Raw genomic sequence first — 27,452 nt, 5'->3', positions numbered from 1 at the left:
GGTTGTATCCTTGGTAGTGTTACCAGCATTTAATGTGAGTTGGTGGGTTTCCTTGCTCGGGCTGTAAATGAAAGAATTGTCTTTTTAGTTCGTTTTCCTCTTTATTAGATAGGATGCATTCAAATCTGGCCGTGCATCTCTCAGAGCACTTCTTGACTGGCTTTACCAGATTAGAGATGATACCCCAGTGTCACCCAGTGGAGGAGCTTTTGTCAAGCTGACGATATCAGGGCTCTGTGACGGGCACTTTCCCTTCCTGTTGGCCGAGCAGCTTAAGATCAAACGGATCTTGTAGTTTCTATTTTGCTCCATTATGAGCAGAGAGAAGGGGGGGAGGTTAAGTCTCCCATTTCCCAATGTTTTTGATATTTGTCAGCCGGCTGAACTTCTGGCAGTTCAGGAAATATTTACACTTTATGCTTTCATGTACACTGAAGGCTCATTTCCTCAATAATTAAACTGTGTTTTACTTGTGCAGTTTGGGGATCAAACAGTAACTATCTGTGTGTAACACTTCCTTCTTCTTCTGCCTGTAGAGCAGAACGTTTTCCTAGGCAAAGAGTCGTGGTTCGGGAGATGAAACTCCCTGACCTGCTTTCTGTTGTTCTCATTTTGTATGAGGTGTCTGCTGGCTGCTTTGTAAGGAAGTAATAAATATGGCCTGGAGCTCTTTCAAATAATTAGCCAATCACCAGCATACACCTATTTGCCGTAAAAGAGAAACTTTAAGTAAAGAATATTTGTTCCTTTGGCATTTGCCAGTTTGAGAATGAACAGTTAACTCTTGAAGTCCCGTTTCAGGTAACAAGGGTATCTAACCAGTGGGTGAGTGGGGCTGATGGAAACAAAGAACAACAAGCTGTTTACCCTGCCCTCAAGAGCTTTACCTGCAGTCGGAGTTGCTTGTGGTAGTTGTGGGAAGAGCCAAACCGTTGGTGCCTGAGGCACCTTGCAAACTAATTTGTCCTCTGAAGAGCGATTATCTCAACAGTTCTGGGTTTTGCTTTTACTCCTCACTATTTAGGTTGGGCTTTTTAACGTGATTTTTCCTTGGTTCCCTTTGTGGCAGCCTTCCAGAAGAAAGGGTGTGCTGCCGGGAGTGCCGGAAGGGATCTTGAAGCCGAGGGTCGTGGTGAAACAGCCCGTGAAGGCTTATCAGCCTGCCAAGGCTGTAACTGGAATGGCTGAAGCTCGGCAGTCAGGTCTGGAATTTACAGCTGATGTTACCTGTGGTGACACCGGTGCTGATTGTTCTGGAAGAGTGCCCTGCACTGAGGTGAGCCTTGCGGGTAGAAATGCAGAAAAACTGTGGAAAAGACACTGTTAATAAAGGATAGTCAGCTAACACAGTAGTATTATTTCAAACGTGGTTAATCTAAATACCTTCCCAAAAGCTGGGTTTATTTGTAGTACTGAAAATCAGCAACTTGGGATTTATTTGCCATCTTCTTTAAAAAAAAAAAGTCTTATTTTTATTCTTCCCATAAAAATGCCATTTGGCATTGGCATTTCTGTAGAACTCTCTGCAGAAGTAGATTACAGTTGTAATAGCGGAAATAAAATAAAACATTGTGGCTGTTTCATAGTTTTCATGAAAGGAAGAATCAGAAGAATCCAAAAACTAGATCAAATGATCCTAAGCAGTCTTGTCGTGCTCCTTACCCTTCTAACATGCTAAAGAAGTTTAAACCAAATTTTCCTTTATTTTAATTCTTAGTAATTTGTGATCACTCTTCCTTTAATTCATGCTATTTTGGGGTAACGTAAGCACCTTTTTATTTATTATATGCATTAAACCCTTAAATAAAATATATTGCCTCAATATAGTAATTTTCATAAGCAAGGTTGGACTGTGTTTACCAAGAGCTAGTACTGGGTTTAGCAGTAAAGATTTTCAGTTTATTTTTAACTTTGTAGGTTGGGGATAACCCTGTGCACAAAGCCAGAGAACCGCTGGAGCGCGCTATAAAACTGGTGAAGGACACAAAAACCGGGGTGCTCCCTTGTGTATGGTGACAGGGACAGGCATCAATGGTCTGACTCTCACGGCGTTTTAAAACCGTAGTAGTTCTTCATAGATATATTTTTCTTTTGTCTCGGCAAGGGAAATTCGTGATACTGAAAAGGGTCTGTGGACCCTCTTTGGGAGGTTGCTTACTGTCTTGCAGGATATGCAAAGTAAATAATATTTATTTCCTTGGAGTTTCTTTTGGGACTCTTAGAAAGAGCTTTGAGGGTTTCCTTTCCTTTGAAAATTATGTAGAAGAGAAGAGGGGAGGATATTTTTTCAGGTGTGAATTAATGTAAGTCTTATTTATTGAATTAATACTTTTGTGCCTGCTTCTGATGATATTTTTTATTTTGGAAAATAGAGTCTTTATGATCCAGTAGGTATTGCATGTTGATACTCAGAGCAAGGCACTGGTTTTAAGCCTGAAAAGTGGACACAATTCAGAAGCGACCACCAGAGCATGCAACGAGATGATCAGGCGGCCTGAAAGACATCAATACAAGTATCTCCCATCTCTCAGTCTAGGATACACTCTGGGCACGTCCATCTCTGGTGCTGGACTTGGGTAAGTTTCCAGCCATGGGAAACAGAGCCTGTCTGGCTGTCCTTCCTTAATAACTTGAGAATCCAGCGAGTGATTTCAGCCAGATTTCATGAAAGACTTGAAATTTCAAATATACTAAGTTCATAGTAGCTTCAACTGATATGGGAAAGTAGAAAATATCCAGTACAGACTGGATCCCCTCCCAGTACAGACTGGGCCCTGTCCCAGGACCGACTGGATGCCCTGATCCCCTCTCAGTACAGACTGGGCCCTGTCCTGGTACAAATTGGATCCCCTCCCGCTACAGACTAGGCCCCGTCCCGGTACAAACTGGATCGCCTCCCGGTATAGACTGGGCCCTGTCCTCGTGCAAACATGGCCTTGCTGCGGCTCCTCAGGACCAGTGAACCCCAGTGCTGGTAGCCAGGCAGCGTGGGGCCTTCCCACGGCCCCCTAGGACCAGTAAACCCCAGTGCCAGTAGCCGGGCAGCGTGGGGCCTTCCCATGGCCCCCCAGGACCAGCCGCTCCAGACCCCTGGGTCTGACGCTCCCAAAACCCCTCCTGGCGGACGTGCCCAGTGGCCACTGAGGCACGGACCCATCTGAGGGGAAAGCTGAGCCTGAGACCCCTTTACTCCGCAGGGACACCCCCTTGTACCCCCCCCGAGATACTATTTTTAGCAACAAACCTCTTTATCTCCCACTGAGCCGCTTGCTTTCGTCCCAAACTGATTTATACCCTCCTGCAAGGCCTCCTCACCGTGGTGTTCCCACAGCTTCTCGCCCACCAACGCTGGCTCCTTCCACAGGTCGTTCCTGACTTGACTCCTACCCAAAAAGCTTCCCAGAAATTGTGGCAAAACAGAGAGAAAGGGAGGAAAATATCCAGCGTAGAGCTACCCGAGACTGTCATCGCTCAGGGTCTAAGAGAGGAGGACGTCGCCCTGTTGGGGAAGGTAGAACTCGTTGGGGTTGCTGCTAAGGTTTAGCTGAGAGCTGCTCTCTCTCTTGAAAAACACACGCAAAGAATTTTTCAGAATTCCCAGAACTTCATTCTCCACTGAAAATTCCGACGGTTTGACAGAGCCGGGGTTCAGTGTGAAACGAATACCCAGGAAAAGGGTGCGTGTGTTGCCAAAAAACAGTCTCTCCTCTCAACTGCGACGATCCACACGCTGCAATTGTTCTTCCTGACTGACCGAAGGTGCCACAAGTCAGGGCTTTCCTCCCGTTTCTTCCAGAGAATGGCCTTCTCCCAAAAAGGGGGTAAAGTGGCTGCCGGATTTCTCCTGGAAAAAGGAAAGAGGGGAAGGAAGATGGTTACCTCTGTGCTCGCTGCTGGGGCAGGATGAACGCTGAGCGACCATTGGAAGGAACAATTGTTCCATCAGAGCAGCCACTGACCGGAGATAGTTCACATCCTTAATCTGGGTAATCACTGCTTTCTCCCCGAAACTAAAAGACGAGCGTTTTGGTGACCTTTCAGCCACGTGAAACAGGCTTGCATTAGCAAGCAAGGACACCGGAGGTTGCCTTCACCTCACTCCAATCACTTGGTGACTACTGCCACTTTTTAAGAGAAGGGTGCTGTGAAAAACCAAGTGTGGAGAGAGGAACCACAAACTCGGGCAATAGTCCTCATGTCCTAATTCCGTGCAAAACTGGGAGGGATCCAACTCGATTTACCTCTTGGTCTTTCTGAACCGGCGGGTGTGAGTTTCTGTCGAAGGTGATTTTGCCCATCTGGAAGTCATGGTTGGGGATTTCTCTGGAAAAGCAGCATAAAAGTACGATGAAAGGAGAAATTTTGTACCTCCCATCCACCTGAATGCAGCGAGGCCTATTCTGTGTTGGTCAGTGTTGTACCATCGCTGGCTGCGAATTTTCATCCCCAAGTATTTCTAGATGGAAACCACGGAATTATTTCCTAAAGGGGGGCATACGTGGCACGGAGGAGATCATCAGCTCCTGGACCTGCTGTAGAAGCTTGGTTTCCACGTTGCCTGTGGTCTCCACAGGGCCACGGACGTGCTTTTCCACCAGGGTTCAAGATTTCCCGCGACACCACGTTTCGCTTTAGGAAACGGGCAGGGCTCCCTCCAGCCCACCAGACTCGGCGAGCCTGCTGCCTCTCCCCACGTGTCTTCTCCAGAACCGGAGTTGACTGAGAGAGTTTTGGCAACGTCGACTTAGGATCTGCACCTTCAGCAGTCAGGGATGTCACAGTCAAGTCTAGCAGACCAGACTTGCTTTTCTAAATGCCAAATTAGGAGGAAAACACCTTGTTTATATTGCAGGAGCAGGAAAAAAAAACCTCCACTCAAATGCTGAACCTTCACTTGCTGACAAGGGAACGAGATGGACCAACCTTTGAACGGCTCCTGGTTCAGCTGCCGACGGCTCAGCACCTTCCTTCTTGCTGTCTAGCCTGTACCCAGGACCGGAGAATGCCTGTGTGCACAGAACAAGGTTTAATTTAATTGAAAGCACGCTGCATGGGGCTGCTCTATTCTGTAAAAGCTTGCTATCCATTTTATTCAATTCTTTGGTTCAGCAGTTTTCTTTCTGGTGTGTCAAAGAAGCCGCTGACCCCTGGGGGTGTGGATGTTTCCATCGCCTGGTTCTCACCTGCCCCTTGAACGACAGCAAGTTGTGCCCTTCCTGGCCGTGAGCAAAACAAAACACAGGCAGAGACTCGCCAGTGAAGGAAGGAGCCCCTCTAAGATCAAGTATTTTGCAGTTTCTGCGAGTATTTTGCAGTTTCTACGAGTATTTCGCAGTTGTTTGGAGCAGCTTTCCCTCACCCTTGCACAACATTGGGAAAACAGCCGAGATGGGGGACTTACGTGAAAGCCTGCGTCGCTCGCACGTCCACTGGGGTCTCCTTCAGCGTCCTGTGAGGGGAAAAAAGTGACTTCCTCGTGTTCCTGGTGCGATGTGCAGAACACACAAGAACAGTTCCACGTATTTCTGACCAAACAAAACTTTAGAATAATTCTGTGCAAAATGAGAATAATTATCTTTCTGAAATCAACTGTTGGTACACAACCACCTCCTCAGTAACACAGGAAAAAGCATCGGGTAAGGAAAGGTCAGCCTTAAGAAATCATTTCAGGCAAAAATAAACGATGTTGGAGCTCCCCGTTCCCTCACAAGCAAGGCTGGTTGTCTAGAGGATGCGTTTGTGGAGAGCAGAAGCTTAACTTACTGTGGTCTCTTCCTGTTGTGCGCTTCCCTCTGGTTCTTTGGGCCCCACGGGAGCAACAAAATCCACCTGTTTATAGAAGCAGCGTGAAAATAAGCATGAACGATATTTTTCTTTGGATCGTAAGGTTTAGAGCACTGTTTCTCCAAACTCCACCAACTATCACTCCGTTTTCATCAAGAAAGAACTGACGTCTGCCTGTTACATATTTTAACTCAAAAGTGAAAAGACTAAACCTCCCAGGAATGAGCCTTAGCACAGAAGTGGGACAGAGCCGTGAACCAGCACCCCGCAATTCTTTGAACCAAGAAAAGGCTGCTCTATCAAACTCAGATTCTAAAACACCTTGAGGACAAACACGGCCCCCGAGGCATGACAGTCACCTGAGGGGACATGAAGTGCAGCTCAGGACCACAGCCGTGGTCACAAAGGCACACGGGGTTCTCTCAAACGAGTCCTCTTCCCCGTCCCATCTGACTTGACCTTTCCTGCCCCCGGCCAGGGGGGTCTCACACCTGCTGACGTGGCGACGGCTGCGGAGGGCTGCTCTGGTCGCTCGGCCCTTCTCCAGGCTCCTCGTGCTGCTGCGGCCGCTCCGGCCTCTCCGGGGGACTCACTGAAACGGCAAAGCAAACCCTTCAGCGGCGGCACAAGGAGCAGCGGCGGCAGCCAAAGCCAGCGCGGCGCCTCTGGTGCAGAAAGCACCAGATTTAGGATTTTAGGATACTGCTTAGAAATCCCTTTACTGTTCCCATCTTGATTTGAATATCAAGAATTCTAATTAGTGGATATTAATAGGAGAAACTAATGATTACTTTGGGAAAATAAGTCTCAAATGGGATAAACGATCAAATATAAAATAAAATCTGTATTGCCAATGCTGCTAGCATACCCCTGTAAAGTCCCAGAGCTACGGTATTCATTAACCAATGATCTGTTAGTGGTTAGAAACAAGGACAGTGTGTTGTAGTCCAAGATGTCTGCTGGACAGGATTTATGATGGTGCCCATTGTGTATAATCTTTGCATCATGACCAAAGCAGGTACGAGCCAAGAGCCTACGAGCCAAGGACATGTTCCTTGACCAAACATGGTCAATTTGAGGAGCGGTCGAGACCTCCGACTCACGGGCCACCTACCTAAATGATACCCCCTACTCACAAGGGAACAAGAGAAGACTACGACAGAGGCTGCGCGCTCATTTGCATCAGGAGCGAGAGAAGAAGAACAAATCATCGAGAGGATGATGATGAATATGCATGGATGATATTTCAGTGATATATCATTGATACATATCAATGATGACTGAATATGTACAAATTTAATATATAAATATTTGTTGATTGCAACGTGCAGGCGGCCATCTTGGGGAAGGATCCCACATCCCCGCTGCGCGTCGTTAATAAACGACGTCTCTACTGGTCTGTGTGTGGAGAAGTTTTTCTTCTCCAGATTTGCAACACCTCCAGCCGAGCAACCCCTGGGACCGGCGCCCCGCACATGTCGCAGCTCCCGTTTCCCAACCCCACTGCCAAAGGCCCGGCATGGGTTGGGCTGTTGGCCCCCGCTGCCCTGCGAATGAGGGACGGCCGCTCTTCCACGGGCCCTAGGCGCCCGGGGAGGGGGGATGCTCTGCACTCACCTTCCTCCGCGCGAGCCCGGCGCTTCCTTTTCCTCGGGGGAGGTCCCACAGAGGGGGACGGTGACTTTGTGCGACGTCCAGACCTCAGCTGCATCACAGCAACAGAGATGGGGTGGCGCTGGTGCAGTCGCAGGCTGTCACAGAATCACACCACGGTGGGGGTTGGAAGGGACCTCTGGAGATCATCCAGTCCAACCCCCTCTGCTAATCCCCTTACAGCAGGTTGCACAGGAGTGTGTCCAGGCAGCGTTTTGAGTATCTCCAGGGAAGGAGACTCCACAACCTCCCTGGGCAGCCTGTTCCAGTGCTCTTGTCACCCTTAACGTTCAGGTTGAACTTCCTGTGCTCCAGTTTGTGCCCGTTGCCCCTTGCCCGGTCACTGGGCACCACCAAAAAGAGCCCGGCCCCATCCCCTTGACACCCACCCTTGAGATATTTCCAAGCGTTGATGAGGTCCCCTCTCACTCTTTTCTTCTTCAGGCTGAAGAGCCCCAGGTCTCGGTCCTCCGCTGCCTGTGGCAAACACACCACTGAGTTGGGGGGCAGCCGTGCGGGCAGATGAGTCCAGCTCATGCCATGACGTCACAAACGCCCCGGCTGTGACAGACAGACATTCCGGAACCCTGTGGTGGCCATGGGGATGGCCAATGGGGGTAACTGGGCCATGGCAAGGCCTGTCACTCCTGTCGACACTTTCCTTACAATGAGAACTGGAAAACGCAGCAGCTTTCGGGCTGTGCCAGCAGTCACAGGGAGGCTGGAGTGGCCTTCATCCGCCTGGGTCCCATCAGGGCTCTGGCCATGGCCTTCAGAGCCAGCTCTGTACCCCCGCCGTGACCGGTGGAGCAGGGTGAGCAGGGGTATTTGTGGCCAAACCGTGGATGGACTGGGATTTGACTCCTGGCACCTGAGCTGAGCTGGGCTGTCTATGAGCAGTTGTTACCAGTACCAACTGGGATGCTGTACATCAGAAGATGATGCTTTTTAGAATAAATAAGAAATAACATGTTGGCCAAAAGTGAGTCCTTGGTCATTTGGGCTGTTTCCTTTGGGGTATATTGTGCAGAGCTGGGACCAGTAGTGGACCTGTGAGAAAGACTGTGAGGGACCTGCACTCCAGTGAGGGACCCCATAGATAGTCCCAGCACCAACCTGGTTTCCCAGCTGGGGCTGACGACAAGGCTTTCATCCACCAGAATGGCGATGTGCTGGTGAGAGTTGAGATGCAAAGAGTTCTTCTTGAACTTGCTTTCGGAGAGTCCTTTGGGGAAAAGAAATGGGTTTTTTTGGGGAAATTTGGAACGTCGGAAGGTTCTAGGGAACCCACACAGGGTGACCCAGCGAGTATCGATGCACATGAGCTTGGATCATCCATCACGTGATTAACACATCAATAGCAGGTGGTTCTTCCCAGACTCATTGATCAAGGCACAAAGAAAGTTGTGGGCACAAGGAGTCTCATGCAGACCTTTCCCATTGTCTGCAGATGGACTACGAGCCAACCACTTCATCCCATCAATGTGACGGCCTAAGTGAGCCGCTCTGGGCTCTCCCTGCTCGGCAGCGTGGCTGCATGGCGGTCATCTCCCCTTGAGCTGGGTCACCTCTCAAGGTGGTTCCTCGAGGCAGAGAGACCTTTTACCAGCCACAGATCTTTGCATGAGCCCAACTTGAGCTCTCCCTAAATTGCAACCAGACTGCACGCCCGGTGACTCTCCCCTTTGAGCAGGGACGCCTCCCAAGGTTTGAGATCCCTTACCAGAAACTAAGAGATCCTTCTGAACCTGAGGCGGAGAGACCGCCTGATTTACAACAGCTCCTCGGTAAGTGACTGACAGCATGCCAAATTAATCCTCATTAAATCCATGTAGTTCATTCCATTGGACAGGAACTGTTGTCCAAGTCTGAAACTAAGATTGCTCCTAGCTGCCCCTAAGCTCCCTCAGGAGGCTACAAAGCAAGTGGGTCCACTCTGAACCTCGTGACTCTGCGGGACCCTTTTGTGTCTCTGGTCTCTGTGTAAAGAGAGCGTATTGTGTGTATTGTGTCTCTGTGTATTGTGGCTCGATTGTGACTTGATTTTCCTTTGTGTGTTTCCTCCATGGAGTAAGTAATAGAGTGCAGCTTGCCATCAAACTTCCTTAAGTCACATCTTTACAAATCCGTATGAAAAGCACTTTTGCTTTTAATCCCTTTGTCAGGGATTCTTTAAGCAATCTAAATCTCTCATTACAGGACAGGAGGCGGTCGTTGACAAACAGTCCTGTTGTATCAGCCTGGTTACATCGTACAAACCACGCGTGCCTCACTAACGACTGTACCCTTGAAGAAGAACTAAACGACTGACAAAGAGGGAACATCCTGCTCCAGAAGGCGCCAAAAGCCGGATGATTACCAAAGGAGCATGAAGGCAGGAAAAATCCGTGGTAACGGGGGCGGGCGGGGGGAAAGGCGGTAAAGGTAAATAACAGCCCGGAAAATACACTTTGCAAGAAGCTCCAGCATTTTGAAGCTACTGGTTTTATAAACTGTTCTGTTTATGGAAGGCATTCTAAATAGAGTGCTCTCTTTCTGCAGAAAAAACGCCAAAACTCCTAATAGCCTGCTGAAGAGAACGAGAAAATGCATTTTTCCTCTAGAAAAAGTAGGGAGAAAATGCAATACAAATAAACCTTCCCTTGAATCCTTTGACTGGAGTGAGGCTGGTAGCGCTTACGAGTCTGTTTTGCTGCCAAATCTGAAGCAAAAGGGGCAATGTGCTATCAGAAGCTACAGACACACAAACGCTCAGGTGTCTGACAGGTCTGAAGGCAGACTCCTGAGTCTTACTGCTAAATATTCTTGTCTTTTTTTCCCTTGCAACACAAAGAGAGTTGCCAGGGACCTCCTGGAGTAAGACTTTGTGAAGCGTGGCATTATCTGCGATCCCATACAGGCCTAGTGAGAAGATGCTGGAAGTAAGTACTAAGCAATTTTACTTGTGGCTTGAATCACTTTTAATCAAAGACTTCATAGCAGAAGAATTCTTTGGCTGAACACAACCAGAAATATAGATGCATGTGCTCTGTTTTAAATGCTTTCTGTCTTTAAACATTGTATTTCTTCAATACTGTGTTGATACACGGCCTTGCATTTTGTGTTACACAACCTCTGTTTATTTCCAAATTAGCGGTAAAAATCCTGTGCTTCTGAGCAAAATATGGATGAAGCAGCTGAAAATCCTGTCACGAGAGCAGGGTCTATAACAAAAGCCCCAGGGCCTCACTTCTAGGCAATACTGGGGATATGGCATCTCCACAGATCCATATCTGTGCTCTCCTCCCTCACCTGTCCCTGGATTTCTGTTCTGATCTGAGTACGCAGATCATTTACTTTTTAGCTAATTCGTCTCTTAATTTGGGGGCAGCCTTCACGTAGGCCTTCTATAACGCCAGAAGTGAGCAAACCAGGGAGAAACAAGCCTTCCTTGTGGAGAAGGTGCACGCAGGAAGATCTGGTTTGTAAGATTTACCTATTCTTCCCAGCCCAGTAAGGTCTAGGGATCTCTGCCCCGTTCACCATCCACACTGCACTACGTCTGTCCACAAACAGAGCTGGTCACCCAGCTCGGGCCTAGCTGTATCCTCCTGACGGTGAGGAAGCCACAATGTTTATAGAACAGGAAGGAAAGAAGTCCCTCATCAGTTCAGCAGCACTTGTTGGGGGAAACACGTTAGTAAGGAAGGCTTGACAAGCCAATAGCTCTTGATAGCCTTTGCGCACACTGACATGAAACTGCCACCGACTGAGAAGAGCTCTCATCACATTTTATTTCTTTGTCCATTAATGATTGTTTAGTTTCATCCTCGGATAAATCCAGTCACTTCAAGTGGAATTTACACCAGGGTTAAATTTAGCCTCCTGTGTCCTATGGCTTGCAGTGAGAATGACCCGAAATGGTCCAAGTTTCAGATGCTCCAATGCCTACAACTTCTACAGCCTAAACTTAAGAACATAATGGATGTAGAACAAGGCTTCAATTTTCCAAATTTGCCAGAAGTAGGGAGGCACAGAGAAGCTACTATAAGCTGTCTTAAAACAAGAATTTTCACCATAGTGAAAAAAAAGTAGGGAGGCACAGAGAAGCTACTATAAGCTGTCTTAAAACAAGAATTTTCACCATAGTGAAAAAAAAAACACTGAAACTCAAAATCCAAACCAGTCTGGTTTTATGTATGGGTTTCTTTTTTTTTTTTTTTTTTTTGGTTGGCTGTTTTTGGTTGTGGTTTTTGGGTTTGGTTTGTTTGTTGGCTGGATTTTTAAATGACAGTCGAGGACATCAATATCAAGCACAATAAAACCCCCGCAAACCACTCCCACTCCCATAGGGAGAAGTAGGATGAGTTAACCTCCTTTTGTTATCCTACAAATCAAACTCTTCTACAATCCTTTCCTCCATGTATCTAAAGTAGAAAACGAGCTTGATCTTGTTTAAAAAGCAGTGACCATCAAGACAGAACACAAAGGCTTACAGCACTGTCAAGACTAAATGGTTTAAACCGTTTTCTCGGTTTCAAGTCGAGCCATCACCTTACAACTATGTCCTGCACAGAAACAGTGCTTTCCACTTCTCTCACAGAGGAAAATAAGCTTTAGATTGGAAGGTAAAAAAGAAAGGGGGGCGGGGGGGTGGGGTGGGGTGGGTGTTTGAGGTGGATAAGCAGAAGCCTCCGCTCTGACCACGGAGGCGAACATGAGGTTTATTACTCCTGACGCTGCTCCTGGATCCCACACTGCCACCAGGAAGGAGAACTGACCTGGGCAAGTCGAGTTTCAGATTGATTTCTGTCCGAGGGAAGGAACCGCAGGGAGATCCTGCCTACGTCAGCTCCCCAGCCACATCCCCCACGGCGCCACACGAGCCTCCCCAGCTCGCGCTCTCCGTTTTGAGATGAAAAACAGCTGAAAAGGAGCTACAAGGCGCTGGCCCAAGGGCACCTCCCACCTGTCATCTCTGCAGCCGCGTCAGAGGTTGGGGTCAGGCCCCAAGCCCCGGCGGTGGCTGACGACCCTGTGCCTGATTGCGGCTTTGTCTGGGAGCCGCGCGTGCCTCCCGCCCGCTGCCCCGCGAGAGCGTTCATCGCCGCAGCGGGGACCGAACGCAGAAGCCGCCGGCGGGACGCTCGCAGCCCCGGGCCCGTTTTCCCGCAGGCGCCGTCACGGCGGGAGACGCGGCCCGGACGCGCCCGCCCTCCCCCCGGCAGCGGAGGGGCCGCCCCGACCCCCCCCGCCCCGGGCCGCCCTCGCCGCGCCGCGCCGGCGCCTGCGCTCTTGCGCCGCTCGCACTTGCGGTGAGAGGCCGGGGGAAGAGGCGCTGCCGGGGCCGCCTCGCCGTCCGGCGGCGGGGCCGGCGCTGCGGCTGCGCGACACCAGCCCCGGCCCGGGCCGAGGGAGCTGCAGCCCCGCGGGCGGGAGGCCTCTCCCGGCGGGAGCGCCGCTGCGGGGCCCCGGAGGGGAGCGAGGTAACGCGGCGTCCGCCTGCGGGGCCTCCGGTCCTGCTCTCTGCGTCCCTGCCGCCGGGACCGCTCCCCTTCCCTGGCCGCCCCGTGCCTTCGGAGAGCCGCCTGCCGGGGGCGGCCGCGACGGGGTGGAGGTGAGAGGGTTTCATCTCGGCGCTGCCGGGGAGGGAGGGAGGGAGGGAGGGAGGGAAGTGCTTGACGGCCGTAACTGCAGACCGTGGGGGCTGGGAGCTGAACTGGGAAGCCGCAGCTTTCGGGACTTGTCACCTTGGCGGTGGCGCCGTACTTCAGGTGACCTCGCCGGGAAGCGAGTGAGGGCAGAGCTGAATCGTTGGACTCGGAGATGCGGTTGTGTTTAACTGAAGCAAAATGACAGTAAATGTCCCTGATTGTGCTTTCTTGCAGCACACAGCGGGTCTTCCTTAGGAGAACTGTGGCTGTTGAAAGCTGTGGGAACGCAGCCAACAGTTTTGACTTCAGGTGGGCTCTTAAGTGGCAAATAAATGTGTTCCATGGCAAGACAATGTTCTAGCTTTTGGCTTTGTCGCTGAGGTAAAAATTTCAGCTGTTGAGTTGCAGCAGGCACAGTTCTCTGTAGCTTCAGTAATGCCAGTGTCAATAACACTTGCTGCTTACTGTTGTGGGTTTTGAGGGGAGATGGTGGTATTTTACTTAGTATGGAGGACTCAACATTGTTTACAGTGTGTTCAGAAGCGTTCTTAGCCTCACCTTCCTTCAGAGAAGTCCTCTCTGATGTCTCTGGTGTACCTACTGTTGTACAGCTTCCCAAACCTCAACCCAAATAAAAAGGCAGTACTAAGGAATTGATCCCTTCTGGGTGGAGTTTCTGAACAGTTTGGTGTAGGTGCCTCCAGCAAAGAAGATAAATACAGTCATTTCAGTTTCTAGGTGCTTTGCCTGAAGTTTCTGCAAAGCTTTAAGCTCACTCACGTAAATCAGTGAGGCTTTAGAATTATCTCTTGTTTTGTTTTGTGTTTTTTTATTTTTTTAAAACACATCTTTTCCTGTGTCCCTTGAAACAACTCTCCTGGTAGAGGTGGAGGGAGAAGGACTGGGAACAGTCATGCCTCCGGGATGACGTAGCCAGGCACACTGCTGGATGCAAACTCTAACGGACTGGAGCCCGTGGATTGCAATTAGACAGCCAAAACTGCTAGAGCCCCCAAAGGTGTTCCTCGTGCTTCTGAGTGTGGCTGTGCTTGGGGCAGGAGTGTTCAACCTTCCTGTGAACCGCCTGTTGAGCCCTGTGTTTGAGGGTGCTGTAACATTGGGTAGTAGGATGACTTGGGAAACTTTTCTGCCCAGTTAGAATCTCACAACTTTGCAATGGCAGTAACTTTTGTAATTATGTCTTTTCTTACGAGGTGCTTGGTGGACGAGGAGAAGCTGAGCCTGGAAAGCTGTGGCTGAGCAACCCCGAGGCGATACTTATGGACTGGTCCGACGTGTGGGATTGGAGAAACGGGAGCAGGTCAGTTAAGAAACACCTCCATGTCAGGGGAACATCAAACAAGCTTTTTTTGGCAATGAAGGGGGAGAGAAATGGCTAGGTTTGTCTATCTAGAGACAGGCTGATTCAAAGTGTGAAAGTCTCCTCGAAAACAAAGAACCCTGAAGTAGTGGAGAACTTGCTGTGGTTCAGAAGGTTTGGTTAAAATTTAGGCACTCACGAATAAGAACCTCTAAATACCTGTAGCCTGTGCACGTAAATACAATGTAGGCAGAGCAATTTCTTGGAAAAGCTTTCCACCTCTACCGTGCTTTACCAGTTCAGCAGCCTCAGCAACTGGGGATTTTAAAAGCTCTGATTCTCAGATCAGAGTTCACGGTACAGGTTTCTGGGTGCGCGCTGTGTGTTTTATTCTGGCAGAAGAAAAGGCCTGTATGCTGTGACCCCTGGGGTACCTTGTGGGTGCAGCTATCAGTACACCTTCAAGGTGAAGAGTGTGTGTATGTCCAGAGAACCCAGTTATTTCCAGGCCCACCCACTTTCCTGGAGGATGGTGAGGACTGTGCAAGGACTGAACTGTGAACGGAAGGAGTTTGCCATCAGCTGAAGTAAGGGTCTGCGGGGTTGTTTTGTGTTCAGGAAAGATAATTGGCCGCTGGTCTTCCAGATCCTCGAGCCCCTTGCTTCTGTCAGGAAAAAGGGCAGCTCTCTGGTACAAGACCAGTTGTGCTGGTGGGTTGCTGGGGAGGTGCTCAAACCAGAGCTTGCTTGCCAAGAGCACCGTCAGGTGGTGAAGAGGGAGACCCCCAGGTCCGAGTTGCCGGGGCCAGGAGCAGCAGTCAGTCTCTGCCCAGACTTTTGGAATGCCGTGGGGACAGGTTTACTCGTGCCAGGCTGGGGTCTGTTAGATACAGCCTACGTTCAGCCACGGGGAGTGGAATTTAGGGGTGGGATTACTGTGCAGCACAGGGGGGCACAAATTACTGTGTTTTCAACTCCCCCTTTAGCGTAAGACTAAGGGTGAGCGTGCGAGGGGAAACCTCTGGGCGTAGTCACGAGGGAGACTTGTGCGGGACTTGCAAAGTGGGGGTTTTATGTTGGTCCTACGCTAGCGTGGTACAAAGTGCCTACAACGGCGGGCACTGGTGCTGCGCTGCAGAAGGGAACGTCCTAACCACTGGCCCCGTGTTGTCCCCGAGACTTCCACATGTCACATCCCATTTCTTCATTGCCCCTTCTCTATGGGCTCAGGGTTACGGTCTTGCCGTGACTCAAGTGTGTTTCTGACCGTCGGAACAAATTTCTAACGGGTTTAATATTTAGGAAAATGAATGTAATACTTATTGTAGTTTACTCATGCGTTAATTACTGAGTTGGAAAAAAAGCCGTGTTCTTTGAGATGTGAGCCATGTTCAGCGTCCTTGTTGTGATCCCTTTTATACTCACGTTGTGTAATGCTGACCTTGGGAATGAAGGTATTTCTGCATATTTTTTTTACTTACATCCTGAAAGTGAGGTGTTGATGTATACATTAGATATTAGGCAAGACAAAATCGTAATGAAATAGCACAGGAATGGTATCTGTCCTCTCACCCAGTTATTATGGTAGATCAGATGTTTTTGTTGGGGTTTTTGTTGTTGGTGGTGCGTTGTTTTTTTTTGTATTTAGAATTATCTCTCTGTTCCCTGTTTAGACACAGAGGAATGCAAGATGTTAAAGCTGTTGTGACCTGATGCATCTACAGCTCCAAATGAAGTGGATGAGTGGGATTAATAGATACAATATTAAAACAGTGGAACCTATTTTATTGTAGTTCTAACTTTGCATACATACGAGATATGATGTAATAATATTTATGTAATGCATGAGTAACTATTCATTCTTAAAAACTGTAGAGCCTGAGGTTGTCTGGCAGGTATCAGGCTTTCTGTGTGTGAGGTTAACTCCTTCAGGGTGATTTTCTTTGAAGAAGATGTTTAGGCTCTGCCAAATCACGGATGCGGCATCACAAAGTAAACAGTGAAGTGGTTTAGTTCTCCAGCTATTAGAAACAGAGTAGGAAATCCCTGGCTTCTCAAGCCGTAAACTGTAATATTAGTTTGCATAATCCAGGCGTTTCTACCTCATCTTGGTTAGAGAAGACACTTGACTATGGTCTGCAAAGGAAGTGTGATTTGGCCATCTTCTATTTGTTTCCATGTGAAACTTTTTAATGGCTTTTTTTCCTTTCTATACCTTTAGTAATGATTGCTAATAAGCTTCAAGAACTTCTTATTACATCTGTGTTCTTTTTTTCTTTTTTTAAAAAGGAGAGAAATGTAATTGTGTCTCTTTTCAGAGGTGTTGGACCCAAACAGTCATTGTCAGAAGTCACGTAGGTGACTTGAGAGAGGTGCCTGTCCAATTATTTGTTTGAGAGTTGAAATACAGAATGAAATAAAGTGTAATCGCTTGTGTCTACACTGACATTTTCTTTGAGGAGCAAGAAACATCAGAAACAACTTCTAACTTGCTGTACAAGACAGTGGAGTGTCCTTGGTGTTTGGCTCGCAGGCAGCGCGATGCTTGTCTTCCCTGGAGTTGGTAGGGATCAGAACGACCCTTTCTCACGGGGTCTGACGTGCGTGTCTTGCCTGCAGAAAGGCGCTCAGCTGCCGGGCTGCCTGCCTGCCAGCCACCCACCCTGTCTGTAGAGGCTGCTGCTCCTGTGGCGTGGGGAGCTCTGCACGAGCCTCCGTCTGCGTCAGGCTGGGTGTCCAGGCTGGGCAGCTGCTGGGGAGTCAGGGTCAGCCCAGGCTCCTCGTTCCGCCTGCGGAGTGAAGGGGGGTGATGGGCAGGTGGAAGCGGCTGATGCAGATGTTCAGAAGCCGAACGTCCAGCAGCGCTGCAGCTCATGGCTAGTGCCAGCTGTGGGCGCTGTCTCTGAAGCTGCCTACCTAGTCTTTCTGCCTCTTCTTCTGGAGGGATTGTGCTCAGCGAGGTGTATGAACAAGGCCTGCCGGTGTTCTTCTCTCTGAGGGCTTTTGTGTGCTCCTGTGCTCAGCCATCGGTTTGTAAAGGTTTGCTGGTACAATCTAGGAAGTTTAAGTGGTTTGCGGTGTGGTGCTTGGGGGAAGTGGAAACCTGACTTTTGATTGAAAATAGCAGAAGGATCAACTCCTCGAATGGGCTGTGGTGGCACTAAGGTTGGACAACTTCTTTAGGTCTTTTGAAGGAGAAATCTCGTTGCATTTGGCAAGACTATGGGCGTCATCTCTTGATGTCCTGCACCTTTACATAGTAAGAGCATGAAAGGCAAGGAATCAAACTTTTGTTTGAACCCAAAAATGCGCCTACGATTTTCTGTTGTTCTGTAAAATACAGAGAGTAAAATTTTGACTACAATAGCAAAGTCAAGTGAAGCACCACTAGAATTTATGATTGAATGCATCTGAGCTGGTTGAGCTGTTTCATTCCATTTTAGCCCTTTGGAGCTTGAAGCAGACTGGCTTGTCTGTTGACACAGTGACTTGGAGGAGAGTGTGATTTCAGAAATGCTGTAGCGCTGCCGCGGTGGTAATACAATGATAGCAGAGTTGAATTTCATGCTTTGTGGTGTAAGGTTGTAGGTATTATTTGATGTGGTAGTCTTTGTATCTCTAAAGGAGTCTCATAACGTTGCTGCTTATACATAGGAACAATAGCTTTTAATTGACTAGGCAATGCTGAACTATGAAACAAGATTTGGTTACCTTCTAAGGCAGTATTTCTTTTCAACACACACAAAAAACGTTTGAGAAATTGCAAGGCCTGTTTATTAGAGTGAAATCATAATGAAAATGGGGTTTTCTGTTTACTTACAGCCTCTTGTTTAGTTGGTGATTCTTGAATTGTCGTCCTTGTTGCTAACTTGTGGTGTATGGAGGTATCAAAGTTTTGATTTATTCCCTACTAGCTCTTGGCCATTTCAAGCTCTTGAGCCTTTTCTCGAGATTTCCCTGACTGCTTCAAAATGAGTATGTGACTGTTCGGTTGGGCGTTTCTGTCAGGTGCTTATTCAGCTGCAGGAAGACAGAACCAAGCTGTAAATCCATCCAGAAAGAAATCAGGGTGAGACTAGAGGTCATGTTAGGGGAGACATTAACAAACGAGCCGACGTTGCTAAATTATTGCTTTGCTTCACAAGCCTGAGTGCAAAGCAGCTGAGGACACTAAGAGTAAACGGCATACAAGATCCCTGTTGGTGTGTGATGAGAGTTGTAAAACAGGTAGGTGAAGTGTTTTTAAAAATCAGAATTGTGATTTGGGTGTGATTTGAGGCTGCTACGTGACAAATGATACAGAAATAGGTACAGGTTTTACAATTGCTTTTGGAGGGTGTTAGCCTGAGAAATGTGTGTTCAGTTGACAGGAGGGCCTTTGGAGAAGGCAGATTAGGAATTTACCTAAGACAAAGCAACGTGTCATTTGAGGGGTATTATAACTCTGCTGCCGCCTTATGTATTTGTCTCTTTTTGAAGGGTTTTGTATTTTACATTATGAGATCACTGATCCAAGAATGAATCTTCTTTCAGGGCAGCACAAACACTCAGCCAAAGAAGAGGATGTTCCGAAGTCACTCTTGTGTGCTTTTGCTGACGAGTTTTGCTGAGGCTAGGTGTAATTCAGAGCAGGGGTTTGCAGTCGGCAAAATCTGAATGCATTTCAGGTAGGTGTCTAAGTTTGGTGGCTTCTGCTTGGTTTTCTGAGAGGGGAAAAAGCTGAGGCAAGTGCTCCAGCTCTAATCTGGCTCCCTTCCAGCAGCAGTAGCTCTGGCATGGCTCAGTGAGGGGGCCTGCTTCTCTTCTTTCCTCTGTTCTTCCCTCCCCTGTGCCCCTTCCCTCCCCTGGCTGGGCTGTATATCTGATGCCGTCCAAGTGTCTGTCTCTCCTCCAGTGCTGCTCACTGGAGAAGGAATGAGCTCCTGGCAGGAACTCGCTGCTTTCTACACTCAGCTCGGGATTAACTTTTCTCCCCTCGTTCTCGCTGCCGTTTCAGACGCCGTTTCCCGCACTGCTCGTGCCCCGTAGCCTCCTTGGTAAACTGTCCCAGTGCTCACGGCCCAGCATCGTTCCAGTTGCTGTCACTTCGCGTATTCCGTTTTTCAGAAGCGGGCACTTCTTGTCAACAGCCTTCCAGTCCCTTCTGCGGTTTCATAGGGAGGGTCTGAGGATGCAAAGCGGACACAGCCATTGTGGTGCGGCTTATGCCTCTGCCTTCCTTTCTCACACCCTCTCCCAAACTACCCCAGCGTCCAGCTCCTGACAGGGGCTTATTCTGTGGGCTGCAGCATGGCCTCGCGGATTTACGGCATCGTACAGTGTAGCTCCGCTTCCCGCACACCACTTCTGCGCCTTGCACGGGCAGGCTTCTCGTGCTTCTGAAGAGCTGTTTGGCAAGTAGCCTCCTGTCCTTTTGTTTCTTTTTTTCTCCTGAGGTTTATAGCTTCTGTGAGATGTGAATACGGCTGGAGTAGGACTGAGGAATTGGGAGACAGTGTATGTATTCTGAGGTTGTTTTCGGTGTTGGAATTTTGTCAGGGATGAGATGGGAGGTCATTAGCCTCTACCATCCCTGGTTCTTAAAGGGATGTGTTTTCTAGTGTGTTGTGGGGGTGTTTTTGAAGAACCTTTTCCTTTTTTGAGGCGTTTGTTCCATACTTTGTATAGATTGGCTGCTGAGTTGTTTGAGCAATGAGAAGCTGCCTGAAGAGACTGCGAGATTCAGCTCTGCTGGCATGAAACTCGTTCAGCAGCAAATTTAGTACCCATATACAGCTTGCTTTAATTCTGTTTCTTGAGTAAACCTTAAAATACTGTGACAAAATCAATGTTCTAGAATCCAGATATTAGTTCCATAACCGTTCTTCTGTTTGCTACTGTAGATCACCTCTTGATCGAGTCACTGATTATATTTGTGCTTTTGTGGTTCGATTAAACAAATATACGTGTAACTGACACCGCATGCTTAGAACTCCATCAGCTGCAGGCTTCAAAGTGTTTCACAAAGTAGCTGCATCTATATTGGGTCGAATATATAACTTGGGACTGATTTTTCTGATCAGTGCCCCTGGAAGTAGGCTAACAGCTTATCTGTCTCAGCTACAACGTCCAGTTCTGTCACATGCTTCTTATGGGTGCTCTTTGGCTGCTTGCTGAAATATCTTCTTTTTCAGTGTGTAAAGTGAACCTCCTCAAAATAAGACGCTGGCCTGAAAACAGTTGTCTGTCTTATGTTGTCTCTCTCTGTGCAGCCTGTTTGTGTGTCCAGGTAAACACAGTTGCATCCAAACGGTGTGGAAAGGTTGCCAAGTAGCTGTCTTGAAGTTGATGACCCTGCAGCTGTAAAAGTTACTGGAAGGTTTTGGCGCTGTTAGTGAAAACTGATTTAGATTTGGAAAGCAGAAGAAAAGAAAGCTATTAACTCCAGAGACCATGCCAGCTTGGGTTTGTTCCTCAGTGACAGGTTCTTTTCCTAAAAATTAGAGAGAAAGTAGGAGCAGAGGCTGCTTATTTACATTCCAGCTGTGCCTCTGTGCTGTTTGCTGCCTAAAGCAGTGTGGGCTACAGCAAGGCTGTATGTCCTGTTTCAGGTGCAATATCAAGATGCAGTACCCAGTGGGAATCTTGAAAGGGCTGTGGGATGTTGCACCTAATCCGTAATGCTTGGCGTTACTCCTCAGGGGAGGTTTGCAATACAAGTTTTCTGAGTTGTGTATGGTGAGATGTACACTGAGTCTTTCCTTTTGTGTTTGAAACTGCCGAGGTGGGTTTCTGTGTAGCACAGTTCTGGTTAAGCAGTGGGATTGGAAACTGAATCAGCCCTCGCTTCTGCAGGTCCTGCCTTCAGATCAGTAATGAACACATTTTTATTGCTGCCACCCCTATTATATTTGTCATCCAGTTGAGGAGGTTGTTTTCTTTATGAAAAGAAAACAAGATTACATGTGCCAAAGGACAGCAGCTGTTTTACAGCGTCTGATTACAATGATGTTTTTTTCCAAAGTACTGTGCTTTAAGCAGTCTCTAATTTGAGTGTTTAGTCTGTCATGATTATTAATACATAGTATAAAGGAACGTTTTATTCTCTGATATTATTTGCAAGCTAGGATCAAAATGGAAAAAGTATGAGGGCTTTGTATGTAAGGAAGCACTGCTTTTTTTTTAATCCGTTGGGGTTTTTTTTTTGATTTTTGATGACTTTTCAGTTGACCAACAAAATGCATCACATTGATACAATACGTATTTTACAAGGAGAAAAGTATTGTTCGTCCGCCCATGTTCTAGCAGCTGCCAGCGTTTGGAGCAAGGAAATCTCCAGGTTCAGGCTGGAGGCTAGCCGTGTGACAGGACAAGGCGCCAACTGCATGAAGGGGTGTTTTTCTGGCACGCAGCTGCTGTGCACACACGTCCCTAAGTCAGAAGTAAATCTGATCTGAGGTGGTTTCTGCCGTTGTGAGTTAGTTCAAGTTTAGCTCTGGATTCTTGAAGCGTGGGTCACATCTGCAGGGAGATTTGCTGCTCTTTGACTTTCTGTGGTTGCACAGTCAGGTCAGGAGCTCTTTTTCCATTCAGGAGCTTCAGTCACATTTAAAGTAAGCTCAGCTGCCACTGGGCATCATTGTCTCTCCTTGCCAACCTGTATGTTGGACTATTTAGCTTTCAAAAGGCTTCTGGAAATGGTCTCTCGTGAGGCTCAGTGGTATTTCTGCTTAGGCCCAATCATAGACAGAAGGCTTCACTCCAGAGAGGGTTTGTAACGGTTGACATGGTCGTAGTTTTGTATTAGAATTTGCTCAAGCAGTTAAGAAATCTGTTAAAAAAAAAAAAAAAAAAATCAAACATTTTTTAGTGTTAGTAAAGAATGTGATGAAAGTAGAGTGATCTTTTCCAAAAGTGAAATAAACTGATACAAAAGGAATTGTGGATGCAGTTAAAACTCATCCTTTCCATTAAGTGAAAGGCGAAAAAAGTGGGAAATGCAGTAGAAGATTATGATGATAATTAATATCTCTTTAGAAAGAGGTTGCACTTTTTCCAGTGGGAAGACAAATATTTCTGTTCTGGAATTGTCTGGGTTAACAGAGACCTTGATCCCTAGCGATTGACCAGTAGCAGCCACAATAACAGGATTAATGTGTCAAAAATGTCACATTTAAATATTTTTGTTAACTTGCCGTTGTTGTAGGAAATCATGTCTTAGATTTTTCTTTGTTTTAAAACAGTTTCTTAATCCTTGAGACAGGATGAAAATTTCAAGGGGCAATCCTTCAGCTGGGTGCAAGGAAGTTTGTCAGGAGATGATCTGGCTGGTCTGGCTCCATAACATCAAGAACTTGGTTTTTCAAAAATACAGAATGCTCACAATTCCTATAAAATCAGTGTATGTCTGGCTACCTGCAGGAGTTCCACCCTTAATTTTTTGTTTGTTTGTTTGTTTTATATAAATGTGCTACAAATGTTAGAAACAATAATTGGAGTCCTGTGTTTTTCTAAGGCACAATTGTCAAGGAGAGTTACTTATTTGTCAGAGAGAAGCAGCAGAACCCACGGTCTCATTTGTGAGTTGTGTATGGGCTTAAGTTTTTAGCTTATCCAGCTCATCCCTAAAGATATTACACCAGAGGGGTCCCAGTCCTGAGCCCTGGGGGACACCGGCTGGATTGAACTCCCTTCACCACCACTCTCTGTGCTTGGCCGTCCCAGCCGCTTTTTAACCCGCCTTAGAGTGATGATCTGAAATGTCCGAGTCCTTTACTGTTTCACTCTTCATTGAGATAGAAAGCAGGACCATGTCTATACACATCTTGCATTCTGAAAAATGTAGAGCCCAACCAGGCTGATAGAGTCCATAAAATGAGTAAAAGAACAGATGTACGTGGATATTAAACCAAACAGCTGCAAAGTCTTAGATTTGGAATTGCTTTTTTGAGGTAAGTAATGTAAAACTTTAGACTTTCTGCTATAATTATTGTCAATTCAGGATGCTTCAGTTGCAGGGCGTACACGTGTTAATTGGTGAGGCTAATAATATTTATGTCCTTGAAGAAAACCTACATTCACTGATTTTTCTTCTGCTTCTTTGTTGTTGGGCTTAAGTTTAGCTGTGATTGGATGGCCTGAACGTTTGTCAGAATACGTTTGTGTAGAAACTGGAGTCAAAGAAAAAAAATCCAAAGCCAGCTGGAAGACTAGAAGAGGTCGTAGGCTTTGAGCAGGGAGGTTGGACTAGATGGTCTCCAGAAGTTCCTTCCGACCTCGACTGTTCTGTCAATCTGTTCTGTGACAGAAGAATTGCATTTAATAAACCTGCATTAACATAGGTTTAGCCAGTAGTTTGTATTTCCGATTTTGTTCCTTGTTTTGTGGAAATATTTTAACTCATTCTGTTGTTCTCAATTAAAAGAAAGAATACCTGAGTCATTTCTATGTAGTAGAAATTAATGGAATCAAAACTAAAACCAAGTTTTCAGCTCTTCCTCAGTGTTGAATGACTATCATTGATCTGTTTGAGAAAACCAAAGTGAAGTTACTTGTTCTGCACACCTGCTTGGGAGAGATGGTCTCTGTCACAAGCTGGATTTAGAAAAGCTCTGGAATTCTAGGCTGCTTACTTTTCCATTTCCATGGTTTGATTTTACAAAGGTTTGTGTTAGACATGCTTTCCTTAACATTTAAAAGCATTTAATTGGAAAAATGTTAATGGCTTACAGCAAACATAAACCTCAGTGTAAGTTGTTACACATTCAAATTGGATCATTAAGAGGTTTACTTTAAAAGGAAAGGGTTTGTTTGCAAGTTGCTGAAGTGGAAACAATTTAGGTTTATGGCTCTCCCCTAATAGGACCCTGTCAAAAAGTTTTAATCGTTTTGTGATGTTCAGTTGCTGAAGGTTTTTTGGTATCCATTTTTTGAGGGTGAAATGGTGACAGTTAACTGTTTGGATAAAGGACCGGGATTTTACCTGGGTGAAATTCAGTACAGCTGACAGAGCTGCACTCTGGTTGCTCCTGCTGATGGACTGCGGCTGCTGCCCTCAGGCATTACAGACTTCTGTCTGAGTCTGAGGAGAGACATACTATTAAGTCAGTAAGTGATTAAAGAATCTTCAGCCATAGAACAAAGGGAAACAGGCAACACTTAGTAAAATTTGCATAGTTCAGATGAAGTTACGTTTTATTATGGGCATTTCACAGCTCACTTAGCATGCAGAGTAGCCCTTCAGCAGGTTTACGTTTGTCAGGTCTGGTGATTGCAGTGAGCACCAGAGAATTCTAAACTGGGAATACTTCAACACAAGTGAAACAGCTGGGATAAGCAGTGTGCCCGACTCCTGCTCCAATGTATTTTAAACTATTTTGAAAAAACAGAGAAGGCTCAGAAGAGACTCAAAGATGTGCTTTGCTCCTCTGGGGGATGATAAGATATATTTTTGTTAGGTTGTGTTTGGAGCTTGTGAAGAAGTACTGAGAAGTTGTAGTCTACTGAAGAAAACCGTGGAAAGAATAAACAACAGCTCACACAAATATCTAAGCAAAGAAGAGTGTTAGAGAGGGGATCTGAAGTGGTTCTGAAGTGCCTGTTAAAGTGGTAGCCTCCTCCTACAGCCAGCCATGGATCTTTCTAGAATGACTGCTTTGGTCATGTGAGCTACTGGACGACCAGGTTAACCTCTAGGTCTGTAACATCCTGGAGGGCAGGTAAATTGATCAGATCTTCCCCCGTAACCTAAAAAACCCAAGGACATTAAATATCAATCCACGGCATCAATCTGATTCGGTTCTGTATCAGTGCGGGGTAATGTCTGGGTGGGAAGTGCTGCTTCTAGCTCAGTCTCAGCAGCGCGGAGCACTGACCCTACTTGTGAAGTAGAAAGATTTGAGTACCAGTTCCCTGTTAGGCTCCTTGTGTCATCTCAGAGCTTACTGACTTGTGCTGCTCTGAGCTGTATGCAAATAGCTGACCCCAAGTACTGGGGATTTAGGTAGAGTCCGTGGGGAGGGTTGTGCTTTCTGTCTCTTGGAGCTCTTAGGAGAGCTCACTAGCTTTGCAGCACCACTCCAATGGTGTTGCCCTGTAATAAAGTGAAAAAATTAATGCAGAGTGTTTCTACAGATGGACCTCTTCTCTGTTGCTTCTCTGTTGGCCTCGTTCCGACTAGGTAAGATCGTTACAAGCAAAGCCTTGAGTTATAAATGCTACAGGGCAGAAATACCTTTTTTTTTTTTTTTTTTTTTTTTTTTTTTAATGTTGTGCACTGATGTGCATGCAGCTAGCTCTGAAGTAACGTTGGGCATTGCTTAACCAGTATATTTGGTACGGAAAACACTTTGCCATGGACACCACTTCAGTGAAATTGAAGTACGTGTTGTCTTGGACGTGCGAGAGCAGAACAACCTGGGGGAGTGTTATTTAGAGATCGTGTGGAAGACTGGTAAATACACAATCTTGTGCAATCGGTGACAGTCTTTAGGAATTCTTATTTTTCTAGAGAGCTCAAATTGGAAGAGGGATAGCTCGGTCTGGCCTTGACTGTCCTGTAACTTGTCTAAATCTGTTCTCTTTTAATGTCTTTAGATGAAAAGAAAAAGAACCGATTTGCAGCTGAGCTGGATGAATTTGGGTCAGATACAATGAGTGAAATGAATATTGTTGGGCGAAATATTTTAAGTGTTTGGAGAACGATGAGAAATGAGGTAAAGTTTTAAAAGGTTAATGTATTTACTGACTGGGGGGGTTTTGATGATTGTAGGCTTTGTTGAACAGTTCATGTACCTTCTGTAACTGTTTGTTCTCTGTTTGTACACCTTTTCAAATAGAGCATTCTGCCACTGGGTGAGACTGGATTTTGCGTGTCTCTGGAATGTAAAATACTGAAGCCCTTACCTTTCAGTCATGTTACGTGATGTTCCTTTTCACTCCTTTAGGGTTTTTGAGAACAAGTTACCTGTTTTCACAACTTGTCAAGTGTGACGCTTTTACTAAATTAACTACTTGAACTTACTTTAAGCTGTCAGAATTACTCATTGCTTTGCTGTTTAAGACCATACATTTGATACTCAGATGATTGAGTCCTTAGAAGTCTTGTTCTGACCAAATTCAGACCTGACCTTTGTGATTTACTTAATTTCACCTATTCTTTTCAACTGATGAGGGATATTCTTTCCTGACTTGTAAATAGTTTGTAAATACGTATGTATGTTTACTTTTTTAGCAAAGAATCCTAATACAAAGTTAATTGAGTTGTCAGGGTGTTTAAAAAGTAGGGATTTCTGTGACTATGAAAGACATCACGCAGGTTAACGCAGCCTCTGTGTTTTTCTAGGTGAATCTAATGAATTACCCTTTTGAAAACGTGGGCTTTCATGTTCCTCATCAACGTTTTCCTTTATTTACTTTCCAAGTGCTGTCTGATTGGTTTGATAATAAGGCAGATGTCTATGGGTGGATCTATTGATCCGGTTTGTTTATTCTTTTTAAGGCCAGATTCTTAACATGGGAATAGGGGTGAGCTACAGTCAGCATAGGGAGAAATAATCAATTTAGCTCAGGTGCTGGAACAGTCTGTATGCAGCAACATGAGTTTATTTACTCTGCTGTTGTGCTGTGCTCTGTTGTGTAGTTGTACCCTCAATATTTCATCGCCATGTATTTTTCTGTTTAAAGTACACAAAACCAAAACAAATGCTCAGTCCCAGTTCCAACGTATCTGAATAGATGGACCATTTTGAAGTTCTGGAAGGTTTTTAGTTTGTATGTACTATTCATCAGAAGGACTTTTAATGAACTGCCAGGTTTCTGTTTTACTTCACGGTGCATGCCAACGAAGCTCGGCTTAAAAGGAGAACAAAACCGTGTGCAAGATGTTAAGACCGTAACTACAGCGGCTTAGAAACAGCCTTTATATGACACGTATCACACCGGGCTTCACTCTTCGTTAGAGTGGTTTGGAGTTGTGTGGCATGAACAGCTCATAAAGCTGAGTACTGAGCTGAGCGTCATTCATGACATACAGATGATTTCTGTTCAACTTAAATACTTTCCAGCTAGGTGGAAACTTGGTT

At 46.5% G+C, this 27,452-nt stretch overlaps 2 long non-coding RNA genes across 2 annotated transcripts; both read left to right on the top strand.

Moving 5' to 3' along the window:
• The first annotated feature begins 8,993 nt into the window (after positions 1–8,993).
• Positions 8,994–10,097, top strand: LOC147412664 (uncharacterized). Its single transcript, XR_015184169.1, has 2 exons — positions 8,994–9,224; positions 9,637–10,097. It is a non-coding gene; the product is annotated as an uncharacterized LOC147412664 (long non-coding RNA).
• Positions 10,098–13,344: 3,247 nt separating this feature from the next.
• LOC147412663 (uncharacterized) lies at positions 13,345–26,234 on the top strand. Its single transcript, XR_015184181.1, has 4 exons — positions 13,345–13,379; positions 14,285–14,391; positions 18,925–19,058; positions 25,966–26,234. It is a non-coding gene; the product is annotated as an uncharacterized LOC147412663 (long non-coding RNA).
• Positions 26,235–27,452: the final 1,218 nt, after the last annotated feature.

The sequence above is a fragment of the Leptosomus discolor genome, unplaced genomic scaffold (genome assembly GCF_034619465.1).
Source record: "Leptosomus discolor isolate bLepDis1 unplaced genomic scaffold, bLepDis1.hap2 HAP2_SCAFFOLD_45, whole genome shotgun sequence".
NCBI lineage: Eukaryota > Metazoa > Chordata > Aves > Leptosomiformes > Leptosomidae > Leptosomus > Leptosomus discolor.
Note: the sequence above shows the minus strand (reverse complement) of the source record. Positions and strands in the feature narration are given on the sequence as shown.